This window comes from Enhydra lutris, unplaced genomic scaffold (assembly GCF_002288905.1).
Source record: "Enhydra lutris kenyoni isolate GAN:26980312 unplaced genomic scaffold, ASM228890v2 scaffoldscaffold7, whole genome shotgun sequence".
Lineage (NCBI taxonomy): Eukaryota > Metazoa > Chordata > Mammalia > Carnivora > Mustelidae > Enhydra > Enhydra lutris.
The window spans coordinates 1,647,592-1,674,780 of NW_019154091.1; the positions used below are offsets into that span (position 1 = coordinate 1,647,592).

General features: G+C 39.2%; 1 pseudogene; it reads left to right on the forward strand.

Moving 5' to 3' along the window:
- On the forward strand, nt 1-26,521 carry LOC111142307 (annotated as a pseudogene).
- The last annotated feature ends 668 nt before the right edge of the window (nt 26,522-27,189 follow it).

The window sequence follows — 27,189 nt, forward strand, 5'->3', positions numbered from 1 at the left end:
ATGACGGAGCCAGGGAGTGTCCTCTTGCAGTAAGAGTGGCCTGCTTGCCTTTACAGCAGTGGGGGAAGGACACTATTTAATGATGTGTTCATTTTTAAAATAATGATTAAAAAAATCATTATGGCCACCAACATGTTATGTATCATTTCAATTAGAAATTAATTATGTACATGCAACACATTCTTTCGTTATTAACTTTTTTTTTTTTTAACCTTAGTGACCCTAGTGGAAAAAGAAGGCCATGCTCTTTTCCTTATCAAGCTGAACCCTGGCCAAAGCCTTCACCTCATGGGTCGCTGGTGGATCCAGGCTGGAAACGTGAATTTGAGTATCCAGATGGTCTGATACTGAGTCAGGCCAGCACAGAAAGAGTGACTAATATCCTGACAGCGAAACATCAGCAGGTGTTGAGATTTAAGGAGGAAAACAACCTGTATTAAAAATACTCTTCTATTAGTGTCTAACAGGGAACACACTTGCTTAAAAGGTAATATAAAAATAAGCTGGAACAAATGAGCAAACTAGACTTCATGTGCGAAGATAATGAACTTGCGATTTATTGGAAGCAGAGAGCCTGACAAGTACTGAGCAGAAAGCATGCTTGGATGACAGTCAAGAGACAGAGAAAAGCAGGTCACACACGAGTCAGAGGACTGAGAGGTCCTGCCGTGGCCTCTAGCCAGCTGTATGGCCCACCTACCTGGGCCTGTTTTCTCCTGGGTGAGAGGAAGGGTTCAGATGGACCAGTCTCTAAATTCTCTCTAAATAGACTTTCAATGATTCAAAGTCTACAGCTCTATCTCGTTTTGATCTTACATTACTTTCTATAAAGCTTACATTCTGCAGGAAAAAGAAACCACTGCCATCCCTGTGGCAGGTGTCGGAGGTCATAGGTTAGAAAACAAGGGTGCTCTTTATTGGAAAAGTAGGAAATTAAATCCAGTTTTCAAACCAGTTTCCCATGAGGGGTATCTTGACTTAATGACTGGGTGCCTAGGCCTTGGAGGAGATCCTGGTGCCATCACTGCTGAGCTGTGTGCCCTTGATCAAGGTGTGAAATTGCCATAATCCTCGGCCCATCATCCCGTGGTGAGTGTGCAGTAATTTCATACAGTGCTTGGCACACAGTAGGCACTCAGTGTTTTTGTCATTCTCTTATCAACTCAGCAGATTGCCTAACTGTCTCTTTAAGGTCAACACTGTTGAGTCAATGCTAAAGAACTAGAAATAACATAGTCACGGTCATCATGATGGCTTAGGACAGTGTGTTCCTCTGCCTACCCGAGGTTCTTCCATGACGCCATCTAACATCATGCTTCATTTAGTCATGCTCGTTTACACCACCACTCTAATCTCACCTGCTGGGTCTTTCATCACTTGGTCTTGTGTATTAATAAACTTGACAGATGTACACTCATGAAATTAGAGAATCCGTACTTTTCATTTCATAGATGAGAAAATATGCCGGGAGAGTTCAGGGATGTGCCCAGCATTACAGAGCTGGTGATGGAGCCAAACTTCTGTTGTGAGGGGGCCGTTAGTCATAGCAATGTGGCCACATTAGGGTTTGTGTTTGTTTTTGAAATAATGACCCAAGGCTCTCAACATGATGATTGACTCCTCCAATGGCTGGTGTCCCTGTTCTTACTCATTCTGGTTTTAACAATCCAGGCTTCCTGTCACCCACCCCGAGTTTGCATTTACCCCACAGTCTTGAAGCGCTAGTCATAGTTCTGAGCATTCGCTGTACACTGTCTTGTTTATCTTCCCATAAAAAAAAAAAAAAAGGCCTCATTGTCTCCATTTTACTGATAAGTAAACTAAGGCTCAAAAAGAGTGTCTTGCTGAGTCACACGAGTAGCACGGAGGCAGACTCAGGATCACAGCAAATGGAGTTTGCTCCTCTGCGATGCACCTTCCTGCTCTCCCTCTGACTCAAAGCCACTCTCTAGAGCCAGTGTTTGACACAGTCACAGACAGGCATGCAGAGTGGATTTAATCTCACCTCTCTCTGAAAATCGCATCTGAACATTGTATCTTCCCAAGGACAACTATTTCGAAGTGGCTTGTCTAGTTGTTGCGGTTAAGCTCTTGTACTCAATCTGGTAACAAGTGATTTCCAACTTAGAGTGTAAACAGGACACCTTCAAGCCCCTGTCCCTGTCTACAGAGGAGGCCACAGGGGCTTGCAAAAATCGCACAGCTCTTTGTGACACACAGCACGGTGCCCTTTGGCTATTTTAGAGCTGAGAAAAAAACAAAACAAAACAAAACAAAACAATCCAAACAGTTCCAGAATTACTGCTTTGTCCCAATCAGAGAAAAGAACACAATTCACATTTCCGGGTTCTTGCTTTTGTCCTTTATTTCATCATTCTTTCCTACCCTACTCTAGGAAACTGTCAAAATTATCTCACTTAGCTATTGCTGTAATTAAAGAATAGCAAGAGGTTTCAGTTTTTCACTCCTTTTATGTATCAATCTGACATAATTGCGATTTTCTTTTCATGTTTCAGATCTAAATGTAAAATTGAAAAAGGAAACGAATAATCAAAATCCAATCTGAGGTTTCTTTAGTTTTTCACAGCTCTGTAGAATTTTTTTCTTTTCTCCTTCCTTCCCTTCTCCCTTCCTCCCTTCCCTCTGTCCTCTCTCTCAGTGTCTCTCCCCTCCCTCCACCCCGCCCTGCCCAATCTAGTAGAAATGCTTTCCATTCCTTGTGTCTGGTGTACTCCTACAGATATTCTGAAACCCATCGTAAATGTGACTTTTTCACTTCCTTCTCTCCATCCCCGAGTAAGAGCTGCTTTTCTGTATCTTCATAGTACCTTAAATCATGTTTCTATCAGAGTGCCTGCCATGTTGTATTATAAATATGTGTTGCCAAATATTTATGGATCACATGGTTCCTCTACTCAAATCCTTTAGGGACTTCTCATTAATTTCAGCATCAGTTCCCAAAATCCTCACACTGAAATCCAGAATCCTTTGCTGTTAAACCCTGAGAACCTCTCATTCATATCTGACCATCCGCACTTTCATCCTGAGATCCAGACATAAAGCCGAGATGCCAAAAAGGGTTATGCTATTCATATTTATATATCTGGCCCATTCTTTCCTTTGTACGTAGAGGACTTCCCTTCCTCCACCCTTGGCCAGGAGACATCTGAACGTCACCACTCTTAGGAACCCTTCCTGAGCCCACCTGGCTCCCAAGGTACAACTTCCATGCTCTCCCAGAGCACTCCTTGTACTATTACCACCATGCTAAGCATTCTGCATTGAATTTTTCTCTCCCCCACCAGACTAAGTCTTCAGGGGACAGTCTGGGTCTTCTGTCTTTCTCCAACACCCAGCTGAGTGCCAGGCACTTTTTGGGTGCGCCATCAATCCTTGTTGAATTTAATAAATTAACAACATCCATGGCCAGTGGTGATTCCAATAGTCATTGCATGAATAATAAAAGCTGATGTATAAACTTGGCATAGGATAACCTGTGGGCAGACAGATGTTAAATGACAGACTGATTCACAAAACCATGACTACAATTGCTACCATTGCCATTCTTTTCTTCTGAGTTTTGGGGAATGAAACACACGATGAGTATGGCCCTATTCAATGCGGTTGGCTTGGGCAACCAGACCAGAGTGCTTCCCCAGAGTTCAGCCCAGGTGTTCCCTCTCAAATGAAGCTCCAGCCACACTTCACCTTTGCTTTACCTTGTCATTTGTCTACTCTGGACATTTATTTGCTTTCACTGACCAGTTCTTACTCAACTCTGATTTTTTATTTGGCTTTGGCAGGTGTATAACATCATATTTTGAGGTAGTGCATAATTGTTTTAAAACAGTACTTCATTTTACAAGGTTACAAAACTAACAGTGACCCTTGAAATACCACAAAGATAATGAAGACAAAAAGTAAACACCTCTGAAGTTGTAGTCAGAAGTCATTTCCCTCCTAGTTTCTGGTTACTTTCCCTCTTAATTCCTGGCAGGCTGCAATCATAGGGCTCTGGTCGCAGGCACCAAATGGTAATTTATCATCTTTCTTGGCAGGCTTCCTGCTTCATCCTGCACCTGCCTTCTTGAAAGAAAACAAGACATCAGATACTTATTCAAATAATGGAATAGCTGATCAACTAGGTCTCCACACAATAGTGACTTATCCATGATAAAAGAACAACTTTTTCATGCATTTTATGTGACATATGCATCCTTTCTCTTAAGATTTATGAACCCATGGCTATTAGTATTGTTAATATAATCAAACCTTTTACAACCTCACTCCGAAGCTTAAACTTATTATCAACCGGTTGCTGGAGGGGAGTCAATCAATTTCATAAATGCTTAAACACCTGCACTCTCTTTGGATATGGGGAGAAAAATCAATACTAAGTCTTCATTTTTCTCCAAGTATAATGCAACCAAATCTTGCTTACAAGTTTAGGAGGACTTGTAAATCAGACAGCCACACTTAAAAGACATGGTGACCTTGATCCTGAGTGGTGGTGGTGGTGGTGGTGGTGATGGTGATGGTGTGTGTGTTTTAATCACTCTTCCCCTTTTTTATTCCTGAATCCTAATGAAAGAGCAGGCCACTAAGAGGAAAAAAAAAAATGAAACAGGCTTTGTTAATACCATTTAGAATTAAGTTCCCATTTGTGTTGTGTGTATTTTGCGACAAACATTTATTACATTCCTATTAAGGAGGCATGGTGCCAGGCCCTGCATATAGGAGAGTGCCTGAGATGGGGTTTTTTATTTTTTTATTTTTTTTTTATTATTTTTTTTAATTTTATTTTTCATAAACATATCTTTTTATCCCCAGGGGTACAGGTCTGTGAATCGCCAGGTTTACACACTTCACAGCACTCACCATAGCACATACCCTCCCCAATGTCCATAATCCCACCCCCCCATCCCCCCTCCCCCCATTAACCCTCAGTTTGTTTTGTGAGATTAAGAGTCACTTATGGTTTGTCTCCCTCCCAATCCCATCTTGTTTCATTTACTCTTCTCCTACCCCCTTAACCCCCCATGTTGCATCTCCTCTCCCTCATATCAGGGAGATCATATGATAGTTGTCTTTCTCCGATTGACTTATTTCGCTAAGCATGATACCCTCTAGTTCCATCCATGTCGTCGCAAAAGGCAAGATTTCATTTCTTTTGATGGCTGCATAGTATTCCATTGTGTATATATACCACATCTTCTTTATCCATTCGTCTGTTGATGGACATCTAGGTTCTTTCCATAGTTTGGCTATTGTAGACATTGCTGCTATAAACATTCGGGTGCACGTGCCCCTTCGGATCACTACGTTTGTATCTTTAGGGTAAATACCCAGCAGTGCAATTGCTGGGTCATAGGGTAGTTCTATTTTCAACATTTTGAGGAACCTCCATGCTGTTTTCCAGAGTGGTTGCACCAGCTTGCATTCCCACCAACAGTGTAGGAGGGTTCCCCTTTCTCCGCATCCTCGCCAGCATCTGTCATTTCCTGACTTGTTAATTTTAGCCATTCTGACTGGTGTGAGGTGATATCTCATTGTGGTTTTGATTTGTATTTCCCTGATGCCGAGTGATGTGGAGCACTTTTTCATGTGTCTGTTGGCCATCTGGATGTCTTCTTTGCAGAAATGTCTGTTCATGTCCTCTGCCCATTTCTTGATTGGATTATTTGTTCTTTGGGTGTTGAGTTTGCTAAGTTCTTTATAGATTTTGGACACTAGCCCTTTATCCGATATGTCATTTGCAAATATCTTCTCCCATTCTGTCAGTTGTCTTTTGGTTTTGTTAACTGTTTCCTTTGCTGTGCAAAAGCTTTTGATCTTGATAAAATCCCAATAGTTCATTTTTGCCCTTGCTTCCCTTGCCTTTGGCGATGTTCCTAGGAAGATGTTGCTGCGGCTGAGGTCGAAGAGGTTGCTGCCTGTGTTCTCCTCAAGGATTTTGATGGATTCCTTTCTCACATTGAGATCCTTCATCCATTTTGAGTCTATTTTCGTGTGTGGTGTAAGGAAATGATCCAATTTCATTTTTCTGCATGTGGCTGTCCAATTTTCCCAACACCATTTGTTGAAGAGGCTGTCTTTTTTCCATTGGATATTCTTTCCTGCTTTGTCGAAGATGAGTTGACCATAGAGTTGAGGGTCTATTTCTGGGCTCTCTATTCTGTTCCATTGATCTATGTGTCTGTTTTTGTGCCAGTACCATCCTGTCTTGATGATGACAGCTTTGTAATAGAGCTTGAAGTCTGGAATTGTGATGCCACCAACTTTGGCTTTCTTCTTCAATATTGCTTTGGCTATTCGAGGTCTTTTCTGGTTCCATATAAATTTTAGGATTCTTTGTTCCATTTCTTTGAAAAAAATGGATGGTACTTTGATAGGAATTGCATTAAATGTGTAGATTGCTTTAGGTAGCATAGACATTTTCACAATATTTATTCTTCCAATCCAGGAGCATGGAACATTTTTCCATTTCTTTGTGTCTTCCTCAATTTCTTTCATGAGTACTTTATAGTTTTCTGTGTATAGATTCTTAGTCTCTTTGGTTAGATTTATTCCTAGGTATCTTATAGTTTTGGGTGCAATTGTAAATGGGATGGACTCCTTAATTTCTCTTTCTTCTGTCTTGTTGTTGGTGTAGAGAAATGCAACTGATTTCTGGGCATTGATTTTATATCCTGACACTTTACTGAATTCCTGTACAAGTTCTAGCAGTTTTGGAGTGGAGTCTTTTGGGTTTTCCACATATAGTATCATATCATCTGCGAAGAGTGATAGTTTGACTTCTTCTTTGCCAATTTGGATGCCTTTACTTTCCTTTTGTTGTCTGATTGCTGAGGCTAGGACTTCTAGTACTATGTTGAATAGCAGTGGTGATAATGGACATCCCTGCCTTGTTCCTGACCTTAGCGGAAAAGCTTTCAGTTTTTCTCCATTGAGAATGATATTTGCGGTGGGTTTTTCATAGATGGCTTTGATAATATTGAGGTATGTGCCCTCTATCCCTACACTTTGAAGAGTTTTGATCAGGAAGGGATGCTGTACTTTGTCAAATGCTTTTTCAGCATCTATGGAGAGTATCATATGGTTCTTGTTCTTTCTTTTATTAATGTGTTGTATCACATTGATTGATTTGCGGATGTTGAACCAACCTTGCAGCCCTGGAATAAATCCCACTTGGTCGTGGTGAATAATCCTTTTAATGTACTCTTGAATCCTATTGGCTAGTATTTTGGCGAGAATTTTTGCATCTGTGTTCATCAAGGATATTGGTCTGTAGTTCTCTTTTTTGATGGGATCCTTGTCTGGTTTTGGGATCAAGGTGATGCTGGCCTCATAAAATGAGTTTGGAAGTTTTCCTTCCATTTCTATTTTTTGGAACAGTTTCAGGAGAATAGGAATTAGTTCTTCTTTAAATGTTTGGTAGAATTCCCCCGGGAAGCCATCTGGCCCTGGGCTTTTGTTTGTTTGGAGATTTTTGATGACTGTTTCAATCTCCTTACTGGTTATGGGTCTGTTCAGGCTTTCTATTTCTTCCTGGTTCAGTTGTGGTAGTTTATATGTCTCTAGGAATGCATCCATTTCTTCCAGATTGTCAAATTTGTTGGCGTAGAGTTGCTCATAGTATGTTCTTATAATTGTCTGTATTTCTTTGGTGTTTGTTGTGATATCTCCTCTTTCATTCATGATTTTATTTATTTGGGTCCTTTCTCTTTTCTTTTTGATAAGTCTGGCCAGGGGTTTATCGATCTTATTAATTCTTTCAAAGAACCAGCTCCTAGTTTCGTTGATTTGTTCTATTGTTTTTTTGGTTTCTATTTCATTGATTTCTGCTCTGATCTTTATGATTTCTCTTCTCCTGCTGGGTTTAGGGTTTCTTTCTTGTTCTTTCTCTAGCTCTTTTAGGTGTAGGGTTAGGTTGTGTACCTGAGACCTTTCTTGTTTCTTGAGAAAGGCTTGTACCGCTATATATTTTCCTCTCAGGACTGCCTTTGTTGTGTCCCACAGATTTTGAACCATTGTGTTTTCATTATCATTTGTTTCCATGAATTTTTTCAATTCTTCTTTAATTTCCTGGTTGACCCATTCATTCTTTAGAAGGATGCTGTTTAGTCTCCATGTATTTGGGTTCTTTCCAAATTTCCTCTTGTGATTGAGTTCTAGCTTCAGAGCATTGTGGTCTGAAAATATGCAGGGAATGATTCCAATCTTTTGATAACGGTTGAGACCTGATTTAGGACCGAGAATATGATCTATTCTGGAGAATGTTCCATGTGCACTAGAGAAGAATGTGTATTCTGTTGCTTTGGGATGAAATGTTCTGAATATATCTGTGATGTCCATCTGGTCCAGTGTGTCATTTAAGGCCTTGATTTCCTTGTTGATCTTTTGCTTGGATGATCTGTCCATTTCAATGAGGGGAGTGTTAAAGTCCCCTACGATTATTGTATTATTGTCGATGTGTTTCTTTAATTTTGTTATTAATTGGTTTATATAGTTGGCTGCTCCCATGTTAGGGGCATAGATATTTAAAATTGTTAGATCTTCTTGTTGGACAGTTCCTTTGAGTATGATATAGTGTCCTTCCTCACCTCTTACTATAGTCTTTGGCTTAAAATCTAATTGATCTGATATAAGGATTGCCACTCCTGCTTTTTTCTGATGTCCATTAGCATGGTAAATTCTTTTCCACCCCCTCACTTTAAATCTGGAGGTGTCTTCAGGTTTAAGATGAGTTTCTTGTAGGCAACATATAGATGGGTTTTGTTTTTTTATCCATTCTGATACCCTGTGTCTTTTGATTGGGGCATTTAGCCCATTAACATTCAGGGTAAGTATTGAGAGATATGAATTTAGTGCCATTGTATTGCCTGTAAGGTGACTGTTATTGTATATTGTGTCTGTTCCTTTCTGATCTACTACTTTTAGGGTCTCTCTTTGCTTAGAGGACCCCTTTCAATATTTCCTGTAGAGCTGGTTTGGTACTTGCAAATTCTTTCAGTTTTTGTTTGTCCTGGAAGCTTTTAATCTCTCCTTCTATTTTCAATGATAGCCTAGCTGGATATAGTATTCTTGGCTGCATGTTTTTCTCGTTTAGTACTCTGAATATATCATGCCAGCTCTTTCTGGCCTGCCAGGTCTCTGTGGATAAGTCTGCTGCCAATCTAATATTTTTACCATTGTATATTACAGACTTCTTTTCCCGGGCTGCTTTCAGGATCTTCTCTTTGTCACTAAGACTTGTAAATTTTACTATTAGGTGACGGGGTGTGGACCTATTCTTATTGATTTTGAGGGGGGTTCTCTGAATCTCCTGGATTTTGATGCTTGTTCCCTTTGCCATATTGGGGAAATTCTCTCCAATAATTCTCTCCAATATACCTTCTGCTCCCCTCTCTGTTTCCTCTTCTTCTGGAATCCCAATTATTCTAATGTTGTTTCGTCTTATGGTGTCACTTATCTCTCGAATTCTCCCCTCATGGTCCAGTAGCTGTTTGTCCCTCTTTTGCTCAGCTTCTTTATTCTCTGTCATTTGGTCTTCTATATCGCTAATTCTTTCTTCTGCCTCATTTATCCTAGCAGTGAGAGCCTCCATTTTTGATTGCACCTCATTAATAGCTTTTTTGATTTCAACTTGGTTAGATTTTAGTTCTTTTATTTCTCTAGAAAGGGCTTTTATATCTCCCGAGAGGGTTTCTCTAATATCTTCCATTCCTTTTTCAAGCCCGGCTAGAACCTTGAGCATCGTCATTCTAAACTCTAGATCTGACATATTACCAATGTCTGTATTGATTAGGTCCCTAGCCTTTGGTACTGCCTCTTGTTCTTTTTTTTGTGGTGAATTTTTCCGCCTTGTCATTTTGTCCAGATAAGAGCAGATGAAGGAGCAAGTAAAATACTAAAAGGGTGGCAACAACCCCAGGAAAATATGCTTTAGCCAAATCAGAAGAGATCCCAAATCGTGAGGGGGAGAAAGGGGATAAAAAGAGGTTCAGAAAGAAGGAAAAAAAAAAAGAGAGAGAGAAAAAAGAAAAAAAAAAAAGAAAGAAACAATTAAAAAAAGAAAACCAATAAAGAAAAAAATATAAAAAGGAAAAAAAAATATATATATTAGATAAACTAGTTAAAAAACGTTAAAAAAGAAAAGGGTAAAAGTTAAAAAAATTTAGCAGAAGAAGAAAAATAAATTGAAAAAAAAAGAAAAAGAAAAAAAATTAAATTAACTGCAAGGCTAAAGAATCATGGGGAGAAAGCCATGAGTTCCGTGCTTTGCTTTCTCCTCCTTTGGAATTCCGCTGCTCTCTTTGGTATTGAAACTGTACTCCTTGGTAGGTGAACTTGGTCCTGGCTGGGCTTCTTGATGATCTTCTGGGGGAGGGGCCTGTTGTAGTGATTCTCAAGTGTCTTTGCCCCAGGCGGAGTTGCACCGCCCTTACCAGGGGCCGGGCTGAGTAATCCGCTCGGGTTTGCTTTCGGGAGCTTTTGTTCCCTGAGCGCTTTCCGTAGAGTTCCGGAGGGCGGGAATGAAAATGGCGGCCTCCCGGTCTCCGGCCCGGAGGAGCCGAGAGCCCGGGGCCCCACTCCTCAGTGCGCCCTCAGAGAACAGCGCCGATTTACTCCCGTCACCCTGCCTCCGGCCGCGCTCCGAGCTGACCGAGCCTGCGACCGGTTCAAGGTAACCCCGGGCTTAGAGCTTACTCCTCGGCTCTGTCTCTGTAGCCGGCTTCCCTGTTCTAATACCTGTAAGCTCTGCGACACTCAGACACCCCCGATCCTTCTGTGACCCTGCGGGACCTGAGGCCACGCTGACCCTGCGTGGGCTTCCCTCCGGTTAAGCCTCTGGAGCGATGTCCCTCAGTGGAACAGACTTTAAAAAGTCCCGATTTTGTGCTCCGTTGCTCCGCCGCTTGCCGGGAGCCGGCCCCTCCCCCCGCGGTCTATCTTCCCGTCGCTTTGGATTCACTTCTCCGCCAGTCCTACCTTTCCGAAAGTGGTTGATTTTCTGTTTCTAGAGTTGCTGTTCTTCTTCTCTTCGATCTCCCGTTGGATTTGTAGGTGTTTGCAATCTTTAGATAAGCTATCTAGCTGATCTCCCGCTACCTGAAGTAGTCTCAGCCTGCTACTTCTCCGCCATCTTCTGAGATGGGGTTTTGCCCTCAGGAAGTTCCCCTAGGTGAATGGACAAAGACCTGTAAACAACTTATTCTAATGGGTATATAAAATCAGAATCATGTAATTGCTGAAGGTAGGGGAAAAGAAAAGAGGACAACAGCAAAGGAAAGGTAATGGAAAAGGAAAAAAAAAAAAAAAGAAAGGACAGCTTCTTAGATGCTAATTGCTGGTACTAATTGCAGGCTAGGACCTCCACTTCTGGAGGACATTTAATGTTTTCAATATATGGTGAAAACACGGAGGCAAGTATAAGCATTTTTAAAATGCTATTAATTCCTTTTGGTCATAGATTTTATTTCTTTGATATTTTGGAAAGATGTTTTTCAAAATGTAGAAGGACTGTGTCACATGGAGGAAATGCTTACTCATCACAGGGAATTAACCGATGTTCACTTTTTGCCCCTTCCACTTAAATCTTATTTAAATAAAAGAAATAGAATGTTGTTTACAAACTTGAAGTCACCTTGGTTCCTTTTTCCCACCCCAGAACTGGTCCTTTCTCCCTCTCTCTGGGGGCAGCTCCTTGCTGAATTTGCTGTACCCTCCCAGTTCATGTGTTTATAAGTATATGCCACTGACTTACTCTTTGCTTTGTCACCTATAAAAAGAAGCCATTGAGGCTAGCTGTCCTTCCCATCCAGAGGTGCTTGCTTGAGCATCAAATCCGATCCTGATGTGAAAGTGCTTTGTAAACTGAAAATTATGACTAAAAGGTTATTTATTATTTTTAATGGTGTTACTCCCATTTATGAATAATTATGACATTGCTTATGTGCTTATAACTTTCATAAACTCTCTCACACACATAGAGACAAACACACACACACACTCACTACGGCTACTTTTTTTTTCCCTCTCAGTCCTAGGCTCTGATATCTACCACGTTAATATGTGTTACTGGAATAGTGCCAGGCCCACTGTAGGTGCTCAATGCATGCTTGTTGACTGTAGGGCGTCTCTCTTTCCATTAGATGCTCAGCAATATGAGGCCAATGTCTATTTTCATTGCTGCTGGCTCCTCACTACCTGGAACAGTGTTGCTGAATTGACTGGAACCAGAGGAAGTTTCCAGAGTGACGGCATCCTATCTGAGACAGGAAGGATATACAGGATTTCCACAGGTGAGTGAATGATGGGTGGACACTGCCACTGGTAATAGCGTGAGAAAAAGCTGGTAACACTGAGAACAGGCACCCTGTGCTTCTTCTACTCTGTTCTTTATATGCTTCTCCTTGGATTTGGATTAGAAAGCATTCCTAATTAGCATATACCTTTTTAATAGTCATATTTTCTTTGTAGTTAAGTTGCAAAGTAAAATGGCTGCCAGGGGTTAGGATAATTACTGTCTGGCCTTTCTTGGAATTTTCCCCAGATACCCTAGAAGGTTATTTTTCCACTTTTTACACCTGGTGTGCTGTTTGATAGTGTGACACCTGGTGACTGGAATTTTCTAGCTCCCCACCTGCTCACAAAATATGTTATTTCTTTAATCTAAAAATACTCTACTTTTTTTTTTAAAGATGTAGAACAGAAAGAATGAAATTAAAAAGTTTGAACAGTCAAATTAAGCAAGAAACATTCGAGACTAACCTGGGTTCCATCTGACTAATGTTTTTTACACCCCAAATCTATAAAGAAATGGAAGACATAGCCCCCACTTTTGTGCATGCTTATCTTGACCAAGCTGACATTCCCTTGATTTGCTTTTTATAATTTAAAAATTTTCCTTAAAATTTAAAGACTATAGAGGAACACAAATACAGCTACTTTAACAATAGAGAAAAAGAACTTTGCAAAAGGGGCTGCTCAGATTAGATAATCTAATAGAAATCTCCCATCCCGGACTTCTCTGGTAACACAGTACGTGCACGTTCTCCTCAGTAATAGCAGTCAGCTGGATTGGCCAGGGCTAGGCCATCTGCCTTATAACATAAAGGATGCAGACATAAATACATCCCATCCTGCGGATTTTGTTTTATGAGATTTCTTCTTTCTATTTTGGATATCTAGTTTTCAGAGCTTTGGTATCATTTCCAAATAAAAATATACTTTTGTATTGAATTATGGTGATTTGATCTTAAAAAGATCTCTTCAATAATACACTTGTCTGGTGCCTTTAGGAGCTTTTTGTGGGAGGTAATCGAAGGAAGACACAGTGCCTGTCCTCTAAGAGTGCAAACTCCACCACAGATGATGTTGGCTAATTTGTCTGGACAAACATCATGTCCTCAGCTTGTAAGGCTCATAGGTGACACCCCAAAAGGAGTCTTCCCACTAAATGTCAGTGAGAGGATATCTGTCTAAGATGATCAAAAGTAGCCTTGGTCAACAGATCTTCCAAGACAAGATGTTCAGGCATGGAGGTAGATAGAGTTGTAACTGTGGCATGTGTTCTGTGAAAGTCAAACCAACCCACCAACACACAAACCTGTCCAAGAAATTTCAAAGGGTGTTAGTGGGCAGTGTGTATGGACTGTATTTTCTCCAATAGATGCTAACCCTTGTCTTCTCCCTTTCCCATTGGCCATGTCTTCTTTTTTTTTTTTTTTTTTTTTTTAAAGATTTTATTTATTTATTTGACAGATAGAGATCACAGGTAGGCAGAGAGGCAGGCAGAGAGAGAGAGAGGAGGAAGCAGGCTCCCTGCTGAGCAGAGAGCCTGATGTGGGGCTCGATCCCAGGACCCTGGAACCATGACCTGAGCCGAAGGCAGAGGCTTTAACCCACTGAGCCACCCAGGCGCCCCTCCATTGGCCATGTCTTCTACCCAAAGTGTATCTCAGTTTCTGCATACCCTACTGTCATTATGTTCAATGCCTTGACTTTGTCATCTGTAAAATGACATCAGTAAAACCAGTCCCCTGTCTGACCCCATGGGGCTTTTTTGAGCATCAAAAGGATACTGGATGTAAAACCTCAGTCTCTTTGTTAATTTTAAATTACTATTAAAACAATATTTACCATTTTAGTTTCAAAATATGGGAAGCACTTGTCTGCCACTTTGGTAAAATGCAAACAGGTCAGGGACATAATCAGTCTTGTTTGTTGTGGCATCCCTGATACCTGGCATAGCCCCTGACCCCATGGAAGTCCCTGGATAAGTATCTGCTGAAGGAAAACAAGTTTTGCAAAGAACGAGCAGTGATGTTGCTTAGGCCCATTTGCCTAGGTAGCCAGGTCATAAAAGAGAGGAGGAGAAACCGAAAATAATCATTTCATCAAATGAAAGCAGCATATGATCAGAGTGTGCTATGGCTCCAGCTTTAGACTTTAATTTTAATTTATAAATAAACAATCATTTTTTAGTCCATCTGTTTTCTATTCTTCTTTGGGACAGGTCCTACAAATTCCAGTCTTTAAGTAAACTACTGGAAGAAAAAGATAGAATAACCTGCAAAGTTGTGGATTGTTGGATGGGATATGTCAGACTTCAGGAATTTATAGGCTAAACTAGTTCAAATTATGTAGAGTGGCGCTGAAACCCACTATTCAGTGAGCTAATAAGGATGTGTAGAGGGTCTATTGTGTGCTAGGACTGTGCTGGGGACTGCGGGTGCCAGGGTCCATAGGGGCCTCTCTTTGTCTCATTGGGGCTTGTGCTGATTAGATGTCTCATTGGGGTTGTGCTGATTAGATGGTGGTAGTTCATTTCCTTTCTTATTCCTCTGGGACAGGGCAGTCAACGGGGTAGTCCTCTCTGAATTAAACCCCTTCCTCTTCTAACCATCTCAGCAGTATCTGTGACAATGATTTATTTCATTTTAGATCAGTGGTACAGTGACAAAATTCATTCTACTGTTTCACCTCTGCCCCGCCCCTATGACCTAAAACCAGGCGAAGCTTCAAGTGCGCGTTTACTCCAGGAATGGGTTCTAGAAGTATCGTCACTCTCTCAGGTTTGAAGCTAACAATGCAGAGCATTAAGTAAATATATTCCAAGGCAAGGTACGTGCTGATGGCATGAACTCCACCAGAACTCAGTTTTGGGGGGGAAGGTGTGGGGGGTAGGGCAGACGGTGTTTCACAAGCCACAGTGAGAAACATAGAGGACAGGTAACGCATCCCTAAGCCTGGTGTAGAGGATGAAAAATAGCCCCTATTCCTAATTCCTAATAAGGAATGGCTCCAGGGGACAGTCAGGTTTCAGTTAAAGAGCAAAAATGAGGAGGATGTTCAGAGAAGAAGTTGCCAATATGGGGCATTTGGCAGCTGACCAGTCTTTCCCAGGCTGCAGGGGAAGGGTCTGGAGTCATGAAGAAGATTGAATCAGATTAGGGGATGTACAGAGATGTATAAGGGTGAGAGTCAGACGACATGGGAGGTCCTGGGGTCATCAATAAGTATGCAAGGGCACGTCAGTGTTAGCCTTATGGTCTCAGATGCAAGCCCGGTTGAGAAGGCTGAGAGTGTGTGGAGCAGGAGGAACATAGAGCCTCGCGGGGAACTCCTGACCAGGCTGTCAAAGGTCAATATCTTCTTGGAGCATTTATGGCTCTGGGTGTGTCTCCCTGTCCCCCGGTTCTGTCCAAATGGAAAAGATGACATCATGGCAGGCCAGCAGTGAAGAGACCATTAAAAAGTTTAAAATAGAGAACTATTATGGCTTTACTTAAATAAATTTTTTTCTTGTGGGTGGCTGTTCAGCTTGGCCACCTGCTTAGTGTACCTTGAATAGAAGGTATTATTAAGATAATATTCCTTTTCGCTCCCCTTTTATACATGCATATGTGTTTGTTTTATAAAATTGGATACGCAGAAAAAATATAAGAAGAAAAGTGAAACCATGGTAATTCTATAACTAAAAAACAGATCAGGGGCGCCTGGGTGGCTCAGTGGGTTAAAGCCTCTGCCTTCGGCTCAGGTCATGATCCCAGGGTCCTGGGATCAAGCCCCTTGTTGGGCTCTCTGCTCAGCAGGGAGCCTGCTTCCCCTCCTTCTCTCTCTGCCTGCCTCTCTGCCTGCTTGTGATCTCTGTCTGTCAAATAAATAAATAAAAATCTTTAAAATAAAACAAACAAACAAACAAAACAAAACAGACCAAACCCATCAGTGTGGTTATAATCACACTTATAAGTTTGGTCTACTTTCTATTTTTAAGACTTTTTAAAAATGATTTTATTTATTTATTTGACAGAGAGAGAGAGAGAGAGAGATCACAAGTAGGCAGAGCAGCAGGCAGAGAGAGAGGAGGAAGCTGAGCAGAGAGCCCGATGCTGGGCTTGATCCCAGGATCCTGAGACCACGACCTGAGCCAAAGGCAGAGGCTTAACCCACTGAGCCACCCAGGCACCCCGGTCTACTTTTTTCAGACTAGAATGTACTACCTCACACACCCAATTTCATTTTACTGAACTAAAATTAGACTGTAGGCAATTTAACCTTTTCAAAACTTGACACAGTAAGGAACCAATAAATAGTTGTTAAATAAGGGGAAAACTGAAAATTACAGAATTTAGTACAGTTATACCTTCTTAAAAAGTACTTAAATTTATTTCCATTCAAAGACTAATTTCCTTTATATACATATAAACAGAAAAGCTTTGCAGAATTTTTGCATGAAGAATCATATATGAGGATGCCTGGCTAGCTCAGTTGGTTAAGCATTTGCCTTTGGCTCAGGTCATGATCCCAGGGTCCTGGGCTTGAGTCCTGCATGACAAGTAGCCTGCTTCTTCCTCTGCCTGCCACTCCCCTTGCTGTGTGCTCGCTCTCTCTCTGATAAATACATTTTGAAAAATCCTAATAAAGGAATCTTATATAAATTTTGATGGGGAAATAATTTACAAATAAATAGGAATTGTGACAATTAATCTTAGAGTAATATGCTCTCATAATCAGAGACAGAGTTCATGGACCCTGGTAAGATACATCAAATAAAGAGGTAATGAAATGCTAAGGAGGTAAATGATATAATTAAGAAATTTTGTAGCAAGTATTATGTTTACCTAAGTGTGACACTCCTAAATTTTCTGAAGGAAAATATCAGAAGAAATAATATACTATATTTAGGAAAACTATCCTTAAGTTTGTTAAGGTGAGAATTCAGCAGACTACTAACATGGACATGAAAACTAGCTGAGTTGGGCCCTATTGCTGAGACTTAAGATATGCCTTCAAATCCATCACTATATTAAGGTGGAAAAACTTACCTCAGCTTCTTGGAAATGGTTTCTGAAAAAGCCATGCAAAAACAGATACACGTTTGCATGGCATCCGAATTGTGTTTGTCATATTTTGGCAAAGCTCTGAAGATCACTTTGCCCACATTTAATGAGGATCACCTGATATTCAGTAAATTAATCTCCTTGCTATTTTTGTTTGGGCTCTTGTGGTTTATTATTATTATTATTATTATTAATTTTTAATTTGCTGGGTCACCTTGTACTCTTTGCCACTGGTTAGCATATCCTAATTTTCCCAAGGAACAGTTGAATAGATAATCATTTACTTCAGACAGCCTTAATGCCCATGACTTAGAAGGTTCACTCAGAAGCCAAAAGAGCAGAACTAATACACAAAGCTTGGTGTATCTGGTTGCCTGGGTGAGTCGACTTGCCTTGCATATGTGAAGATATTAAATTCCTATCCAGTTAATTAAAAGAGCTTCTTCATGTGTCAATGCAAAACCTACTCCATAAATGGGGCATTAGGGGTTTACTCATGTTTCAGGACACAGCACAATCTCCAAGTTTCTCACACTTTTAAAATTTGTTTGTTTTGTTTTATTTTTTATTTTTGTTTGTTTGTTTTGGAAGTGCCTGCTGGTCACCTGTGCATTTCTTGGCAGCCGACTACAAATTTTTATTAAAAAACAAAGTTGATGTAGTTCTACCAAGATTTTTTTGGGAGAGGTAACTGGTTGGTTTTAATTTATTCAGATTATATAAGTTTTCCTTTCCTCTGATGTTAAGGTGAAAATGTACTAGTTCGATTTCGAACAGAGCAATGGCAATATTTTATGGAGAGACTGCAGAGTAGTAAGAGACCAGGTGCTGCTGTTCAACAGACACAGGTATAATCCCATTCCATTACTTAATACGCAGTTGACTTTGACCTTGGGAAAGTTACCTAATTCCTCCTAACCTCAATGTGCCAACCATAAACTGAGGATGATAATTGCACTTTCCTCACAAGGTTGCGTTCAGGATTAACTCTGATAGTTCATATGAAGTGTTCAGTACAGTGTCTGGATCATGATAAAGGCTCCAACAGCTACTACTGTTACTACTTTTGGCTGTGAGACAGAAGAATACCTGAGAATTTTTAAAGCATGTTTGTGAATACTATTGCATTTTATCATCAAATGAGAAAAGGGTGAAGTCATTCACAATGAATCTTTGATAAAAGGCTACATTGCAATTAAATTTTCTGGCCTTCCATGCCAAAGTCTTCTACTCTACCTTTGTGGATAGTCTAAAAAAAACCCCAAACCGTGTATGAAAACTGAACATCTCAAAATATAAAATTATTTTATATCTAACAAGATAAGAAAACAAATGGAGGGAGAACCCATTTTGTTATTGTCTGATTCCAGTTCAGGGTCTTTATATTAAGTGAAATCTGAGACCTGACAAAATACTGGATTACAGACTCTAAAACAGAATCAACTAAAACAATTAGGAGTCAGGGTTACAATTTTCACTTATGTCTTTCTGTTTCTGGATCCTTTAACCTATTCAGCTGGCTGATAGGTTTACTTTAATCATTACAACTTTCTAATTAATCTTGGTGTCTGGTAGGGTGAGGACACCATCTTGTCTCTTTTTCTTAAGTTTTTATTTAGATTCCAGTATGGTTAACCTTCAGTAGAATATTACTTTCAGGTGTACAATATAGCGATTTGACACTTCAACACAACCATCTTGTCTTTTGAAATTGTCTGGCTGTTTGATCTCTCATGCAAATTTTAGGATCAATTTGAAGGGTTTGAGTTAAAATTATGTTAAATTAACAGATTAATTTGAGGAAACTTGATATGTTTATAATGCTAAATCTTTCCACCCATGAATATAGTGTCTTTCCTTTTATTTTAAGAAATTTCTGTGTCTTTAAATGAAGTTTTATAATTTTTTTCCAATAAAATTTTGCACATATTGACTTATGATATCTATAGGTATCACATAGGTTTTGATGCTATTATCAAAGGTACCTATCTGACCTTTCAGAATGAGGCAGGATTCAGAAAAGCTTTTCTATTGTCACAAAGCTCCCTGATTATTTTTGTTGATATATGGAAACATAAATTTTTTGTACATCAATCTTATATCCAGAACTCTAAAAATCCTTATAAGTTCTAATAGTGTTTCTTGTCTCTTGGACCATCATGTCTGAATGATAACATTTTTTAATACTATTTATTTTGTATATTTTTTTGCCTTTAAACTTTTGTACAGGTTTGAGCCCTGGTATGATGTTAAATAGAAGTGGTGATGGGGCGTCTCCAACTTGTTGATGACTTCAAATTGAATGCTTTATCATGAAACATCCATTTGCTCCAGGTTTTTGGTATGTGACATATTTCTTGCCATTCTGATCACATTTTGATCTGCACTATGATATCTACTTTGTCAGAGCATCCATACCATAGTCTCTCCCTCAAGCTCTTATTTAGTCTTAGGTCTCCACTCATTTAGGTTGTTTGAAACTTACTCTGTACTAAATTCCCCAGGAAAGGCCTTTTGGAAGAGTATTCCATTAGTTCTCGCATGCTGGTAACAGCTGCTCTGTGTCTGGTATTCTTTAAAGTCATTTTCAACGAATATGAAAACTGTTGCTCATATTTCTGTCCCTTAAATATCTATCTTAATGATGCTATTGATTTTCTTTTGGAATAAAATATTGCTGTTAAAAGTCTGGTATAAATGTAATAGATTTCCTTTATAAGTCACATGGTCGTTTTCACTAGATGCTCAAAGGATTTTTTTCCCTTCTTCTTTAAAGTTTATTGGTTTTGCTAGGATTTTTCTTTGCTATTGGTCATTTTAAGTCAATAATGTCAGGTAGGCAGTATGATGTTTCAATACGGGGTTTAAAACTTTTTAAAAAAATTTCAGAGGAGGGTTTTTTATAAAAATTAAAAATGTTTCTACTTTTTATATTCTTTTGCTCTGGTTTTATTCTTTAGGGACTCCTAGTATCTGTATGTTAGATCTTCTTTGTCCATCTTTGTATTTGTCACTTTCTCACGAAGCCTTTTTAGTATCTTTATTTTTTCTGATTAAAAAAAAAAAAAAAACCTTTTCATTTTCTATTTCCTTTAATTCATTCATTTGCTGTGTGTTTTTTCCACCAGTATTCCTTCTATTTTATTCTTAATTTCTTAAACCATATTTTCTTTTATTTTTAATTCTTTCCTGAGTTCTGTTAGTTTAGGTCTCAGCTTGAAAAATTCTGATTCATGTTATTTTTTTCATATCTTATATAATTTTCTTAATGTCTTTTAACTTATTTTGAAATGGTAAATTCCACGTTGATTTGTTTGTGGACATACTTTTCTGGCTTTCATCATCTCTAGAAATGTTATGCTCCTTATCGCCTCATTTCTTATGACTTTATATGGGATTTGACTTTGATACTTCTCTTTTGCTCATTTTTACATGAAACTAGTTTTCCTGACCTTTCAGACTGAGGCAGGATTCAGGAAAGCTTTTCTATGTCACAAAGCTCCCTCTTCTGTTATTTTTATGTAACGTTAAAAAATATGGCTTATTGCTCCCTAAGATTTTTCTGACTGTCTTCCTTCCACTTGGATCTGAATCCTCTCTTTTTTAATCTTAATTTCTCTTAAATTGCTCAATTTTATTCTACTTCTAGTGGTTTCTCCACAGCATGGTTTCTTTATTGAAAGGAAGCCCATTTCAGGATTGAGAGTTCATAAGGGTTAAGCTGCTCCAACCCTTTCAGTCACTCGGTTTTAGAGAGAGAAAAATTCATTCTTGGTTTCATCTGGTAGTTTCAAATTGGCCCACTGTGCTTCCTAGTAAATAACTATCAGTTCTTTTGGGGTTCTAGTTAACATTAGACACAACCCTATTTGCTTCCCTGTACTTTGTCCTGCAGAGATGCTAATACCACATGTGTCTTGTGGTTGTTGGTGGTTTGTCTCCATTTGCTTGTATTAGGGGATACATTGTTGCCTAATTCTGTTGTAATTTTGTACATGGATCTTTGGTTTTGCCATTTAATTGCTGGGACTGCTTTGATGTATGTGTGTGGGGGGATTCAAACAAGCTCAAAAACTACATTGCCACTGTCACTACCATTTCCCAAATCTCTAGATTGGGCTTTAAAAGCAAAAACTACAAATACAGTAACACATTCAATTGTTTTTTTAAATAACCATTCAATTATTTTTTAATAAGAGGTGTACCTGTGACCTAGTTATGCAAAAAATTTTAATATAAAGGGATAGAAAAAGATACACCATGCATTTATAAATCAAAGTATAACTGGAATAACAATATTAATTTAAATTAAGTAGACCTTAAGATAAAAAGAATTATTAGTTAAATAAAAAAAGTATCATTACATAGAAAACAATTTACCAGGAATATATAAATCATGAATCTGTATTTCCCTAAGAAAATAATCCTTAAAACTGTATAGAGCAAAAACTGAAAGAAACTGGCAAATCTGCGATATACAGAGACAATTTTAGCATATCAATCCCATGCTTATTATGACGATCTAAACTGATCTAATGAATATACAGATAGAATCCTTCACTAAACAATTGTAGGATATGTTTTTTAAAGATATATGGAAATTTATAAAATATAAATCTATAGAAGTTCACAAATGAAAAATAAATATCAGGATTAATATTTCACAGGCCACATTCTTCAACCACAAAACAAAAATAATTGGACAGGAAGATTATCCCTCTTTCCAAATCCACGTTTGGAAATTTTAAAAACACCCATAATATGCTATGAAACAAAGATGGAATATAATGAAAGTTTAAAATATTTAGAATTTGAGAATGAAAATACTTACTGCAAAACTTAAGGGATACAACTAAAGCTGTAGTCTTAAATGTATATGCCCAAAAGAAAAATAATTAGTGAATTAAGTATTCCACTCAAGAAGTTAAAAAACAAAAACAAAAACAAAACCACAGAATAAACTAAAGGAGAAAAAGAGCACAGTATTTTGAGGAAAACACTAATAAAACAGAAAAAAAGAGATTTTAAAAACATAAAAAATGGTTCCTTGAGAATTATCAATTAGCCAAAATTCTAGCAGGATTCATTCGCGTAGAGTTCACAAAACTGTGTTGAATCTTTTAATGATTTTTTTTTTTTTGAACCTAGTTCATTTGCAACAATGTAGAAAAATTCATGGCACTTCTTTGAGACCTTTTGGTACTTTACTTTCCTCAAGGCTGCATTTCTTGCATGTAAGAAAATACAAGGAAATCCTTACATGAATTTACCTCTTCTGCTATCAGGAAAACAAATATCACATGCATAACACATGGCGATTTTTAAAAGGAGAGTGTAACTAAACATGACAAAGGAAAATACAGTTGCTGGTAAACAATAAATTACTTGCAAATGGATTCTTGGTTCTACGAATGCATTCACAAGTTAATTCCTTTAACTAGCAAGATCACTTACTGTATTTAAGCTATTTTTTTTCCTTTTAACGACTTTCAAGGAATACAACTTACCTAAAAAATGAATAACTCCTATATAAACTGTACACCCACCAGGAATTCAGGTATTGAAATCCCAGCCATTCAGCTTTTCTCTTTAAAGCCATGCCATAGGTACTTGCATGGTCCTGAGCTTGAGTACCTCCTTCACTGTTGAGCTCTACGCATCTCACTCTCTTCACCCTGGTCTTGATTCTGGACATATCTTCCTTTTTTTCTAAAGCTGATCTTTTTTTTTTTTTTTTTTTTTTTTTTAAAGATTTTATTTATTTATTTGACAGAGAGAGATCACAAGTAGACAGAGAGGCAGGCAGAGAGAGAGAGAGGGAAGCAGGCTCCCTGCTGAGCAGAGAGCCCGATGTGGGACTCGATCCCAGGACCCTGAGATCATGACCTGAGCCGAAGGCAGCGGCTTAACCCACTGAGCCACCCAGGCGCCCTCTAAAGCTGATCTTAAAGTGTGGTGGAGCCAGCCAGGGAATAGAGAGAGTAATTGTAATTGCATTGAACACAGTCTCAGAGGTAGTACCTTTCAATCATTTTTCATATATGAGTCTGACGAATGTTAGGTCTGTGGTGTAGGGACAGGGAGGGTGGAGGGGGAGAACAGCCAGCCTGCAGCAGGTGACAGGATGTTGGTGTCAAGCTGCCAGGCTTGAATGGATACTTGCTAACACAAATACAGTTTATTTAATCTTCACAATATTGTAAAAGGGATGCTATTATGATCCCCTCTTCCAAGTTGCTCAAGGTCACAGGGCCACTAAGTGGCAGAGCCAAGGTTGGCACGTAGGCAGTCTGGCCAATTCCACTGGCCAAAAGACGAATCTTTTCAATGCCCCTCTAATTGAAGATGCAGGTCCCACATCCAAACCAGCTACCTGGAGAGTAGAACTTGGCTACGCTGCCATCCTTAATTAGAAACCCAAGCTCCACCATATACCTGCATTGCCTAGACCTCTTCCTCATGTTTCTCACCCTCCATCCCCATCACATTTCCCAGTGGGAAGTTGTGCATTGCTTATTTATCCCTGTATGCCCTGCTCTATCAGGTCAGACCTGGGATATCATTATACTCTCTTCTCAGTGATAGGGAAAGTCAACTCATTCTAGTGCACCTTGCCATGCTCTGTATGACCAGGGGCATGGTGATACAGTCTGTAAGTTATTTTATACTCTTTTCATGCTCTATGTATTCATTTGTAGAATCCGTATGATAATGTTAACCTACCTCATAGGTGGATCATGAGAATTAAATGAGATAAGGCTTGATAGTTTTCAGGACAGTGCCTGGTATGTAGTAAGCACCCAGCACAGATAACTTCTGTTGCTCATTATGGGTATTTTACTTCCTCAAGCATCTAAGTTTATACAACCAGGGATGGTGGACATGCAAGACACTTGCTGAGCTGTGTTCACAAGCCAAAGAGGGTTCCCTTGGGTCTCCCAAGGGATTTCTCAGCAATAAATATAGCCAGAGGCAGCTCCCTTTGGGAACATAATACTTCATTTATTCTTATAGGCTGAGGTTTCTCTGTGTCTCCTCTCTAGGCATTCATTTGTCTGGAAAAGGCACTGGGCTCATGACCTATTTCTTTCTAAGAGTCTCTAGGACCTTTACATTTCTTATCTTCTGGAAATATTTTTAAGACATGTAGACACCTTCCTTCCTGTTCCCTGACATTTGGGAAGCTCACACCATTCTTTAGCTTTGGAACAGGAAAGAGAAGGTCAGACGTTGTTGTCAACCCCTTACAATACTTCAGAGGAAGCTCCCCTGTGGAATGCACAGGGACATCTTTGCTCTTGGCTCTTCTTTGACACTGGGAGCAGGTTTGCTAACTCTTCCTTGGTTCAGATTCATTCTCCCCATTGTAGGGGATCACAAGTGGTTTAGCCCAAAGAGGGGATGTGGAATCAAGTATGTCTGGGGTGGAGTATACGCCTATGACCTCAGACCCATTGTAGAAGCTCAAGTCAGACAAACTTGTGTCCAGCTTTATGAGCTTAAGCTCCTCCTCCTTTTATCCTCAATTTCCCTATCTGTATGTAAATAATGTGGTAGGTAGGAATTCTTTGTTCCTTGCGATACAAATAAAATGAGCTCAAGCATAAAAATGTCAGGATCCTCTCCTTGCTTTCTGAGAGTCCCTTAGAGTGCTTATCTCTCATGGTCACATCACTAAGGTTTTGCCGGACCACCTTTCTGCATGTAAGCTCTACCCCATCATGCTCTTTTTCTCCCATTTTCTTGACCATTTTCATTTTCCTTGGGTTCCTGCTAACATCCACTCCTTCAGGATTCCAACTTCTATTCCAAGCTGTTTATCAAGATATCTCCCCCCAATCATAGAGTTTTTGTCCTAAAAAACATTTTGATGGCCACCATTAAGAAACTGTATATTTTGGGGGGTAGCTGGGTGACTCAGTTCATTAAGCATCTGCCTTTGGCTCAGGTCATGATCTTGGCGTCCTGCGATTGAGCCCCACATAGGGTTTCCTGCTCAGTGGGGAAGCTGCTTCTCCCTCTCATTCTGCCCTTCCCCCCTCCTTGTGCTCACTCTCTTGTGCCCTCAGTCTCTCCTTTTCTCAAACAAATAGTATCTTTGAAAAAAGAAAATGTATTTTTTATTTCATCATATATGAAAATTTGATTTCATTACACTGTGAAGATCAGAGAGACTGATAAAGGTCTGGTATTGTGCTATGTACACAGTAGGGAGCAATGCACACATATTAGTGGCAATTGTGAAGATAAACTGATATATGGGAAAACATTGAAAAGACTCTGACACACTGTAAATGTAAAGTATTCTCATTATCAGTGCTCATACTCAAGTCCTAGTAGATGTTATACTGTGCAGGCCATGTTCAAAATTCGTTGAGATAATGACAGTACATGGTCAAGTTCCTATTTCTTTGAGAAGCCTTCTTTAGAGTAGGAGATACATAAAGCAAACTAAAGAAAATTCCTTGGGTACAGACTCAGCACAAGGACTACATGTATCAGAACAGGGAATAAGGGACACCTGGGTTGCTCAATTGGTTAAGTGTCTGCTTTTGGTCCAGGTCATGATCCCAGCATCGGGTTCCTTGCTCAGTGGGCAGCTTGGTTCTTCCTCTGCCTGCCGTTTCCCCTGCCTGTGTGGACTCTCTCTCTGACAAATAAATAAAATCTAAAAAAAAAAAAAAATCAGGGAAGAAAATGCAGGTTTCATACAAGACATCATTATGAAAATGTTAAAGGAAAAAAAAATGTAGACATTAATTCACAAAGTCCCTTCTTTGAATGGCAGTTGATGACATAGAAGAATATTTGACTGGACTCCCAAAGCCAGCATTCCAAGACCAAATGAAAAGACATGAGCACCTAAACAGATTCTTAGTAAGAACTCACATGAGATCATTGACAGTGCAAGGTTTCTGAAGATGATCAAGGATAAAATTAGCACAACAAAAGAACTTGATATAGTGAATAATGTCTTCAAGAAATATCAGTACCAGAACTCCAGGGCAGTTGAACACCAAAAGAAAAAATTTGTAAAGTAACCCAGAAGTTTCATGGACACTCTGAAAACCTCTTTTAAAGATAGCAAGGCAATAAATATGTTTGTAACTGCCAGCTGACTCATTCATCAAACTGACTCAATACTTCAGATCTTCTCAACTGTGGCCTCTTAGTTGAACATGTTAAGAGATGCACTTCTCAGTTGAGTACTGACCTGCCTTACTTGTAAATTCTCATGTTTGACTGTCTAAATAACCAGTCTCTCTTGAAGGGATCAAATCCAGGATATTATGGGATTATTGCCATTTTACATCTTATTTTTGTAAAATGTAGCTTAATCATAATCTCACACTGCGGATTTTACATCACTTTTGCTAGTATCATTTTTTAAGAATTATAAGTCAAAAGAATTTATGCCCTGATGTGTCACTATATAGCATTCCTTAAGTGAATTGTAAATATTAGTGTTTATGCCTGAAGTTTTAACTTGAATGCAATTTACTGCCAAATAATGTGCTTAATAGGATTTGGTAGCAAATATTCAATAAATACTTTACACCTGTTGAAATAAATACTTCACATCTGTTAAAAAAATAGAGAACACTCTATTAATTATGGATTAAGGAATGTGTTGCAGGCATGGACTTTATACAACATGGAAAGAGCTGGGGATTAAAGGGGAAATGGAGGACCAGAGAAGAGGTACCCATCACTCATCATGAGACACAGGTACCAATGGACTATTTGGAACTTGAAGAAAACTGGAAGCTCGGTACTCTCAGTTTCCGGAGTAAGGGTGTGAAAGGGGTTGGTGTAGAAGTCTTTTGCCTCTGTGGACACT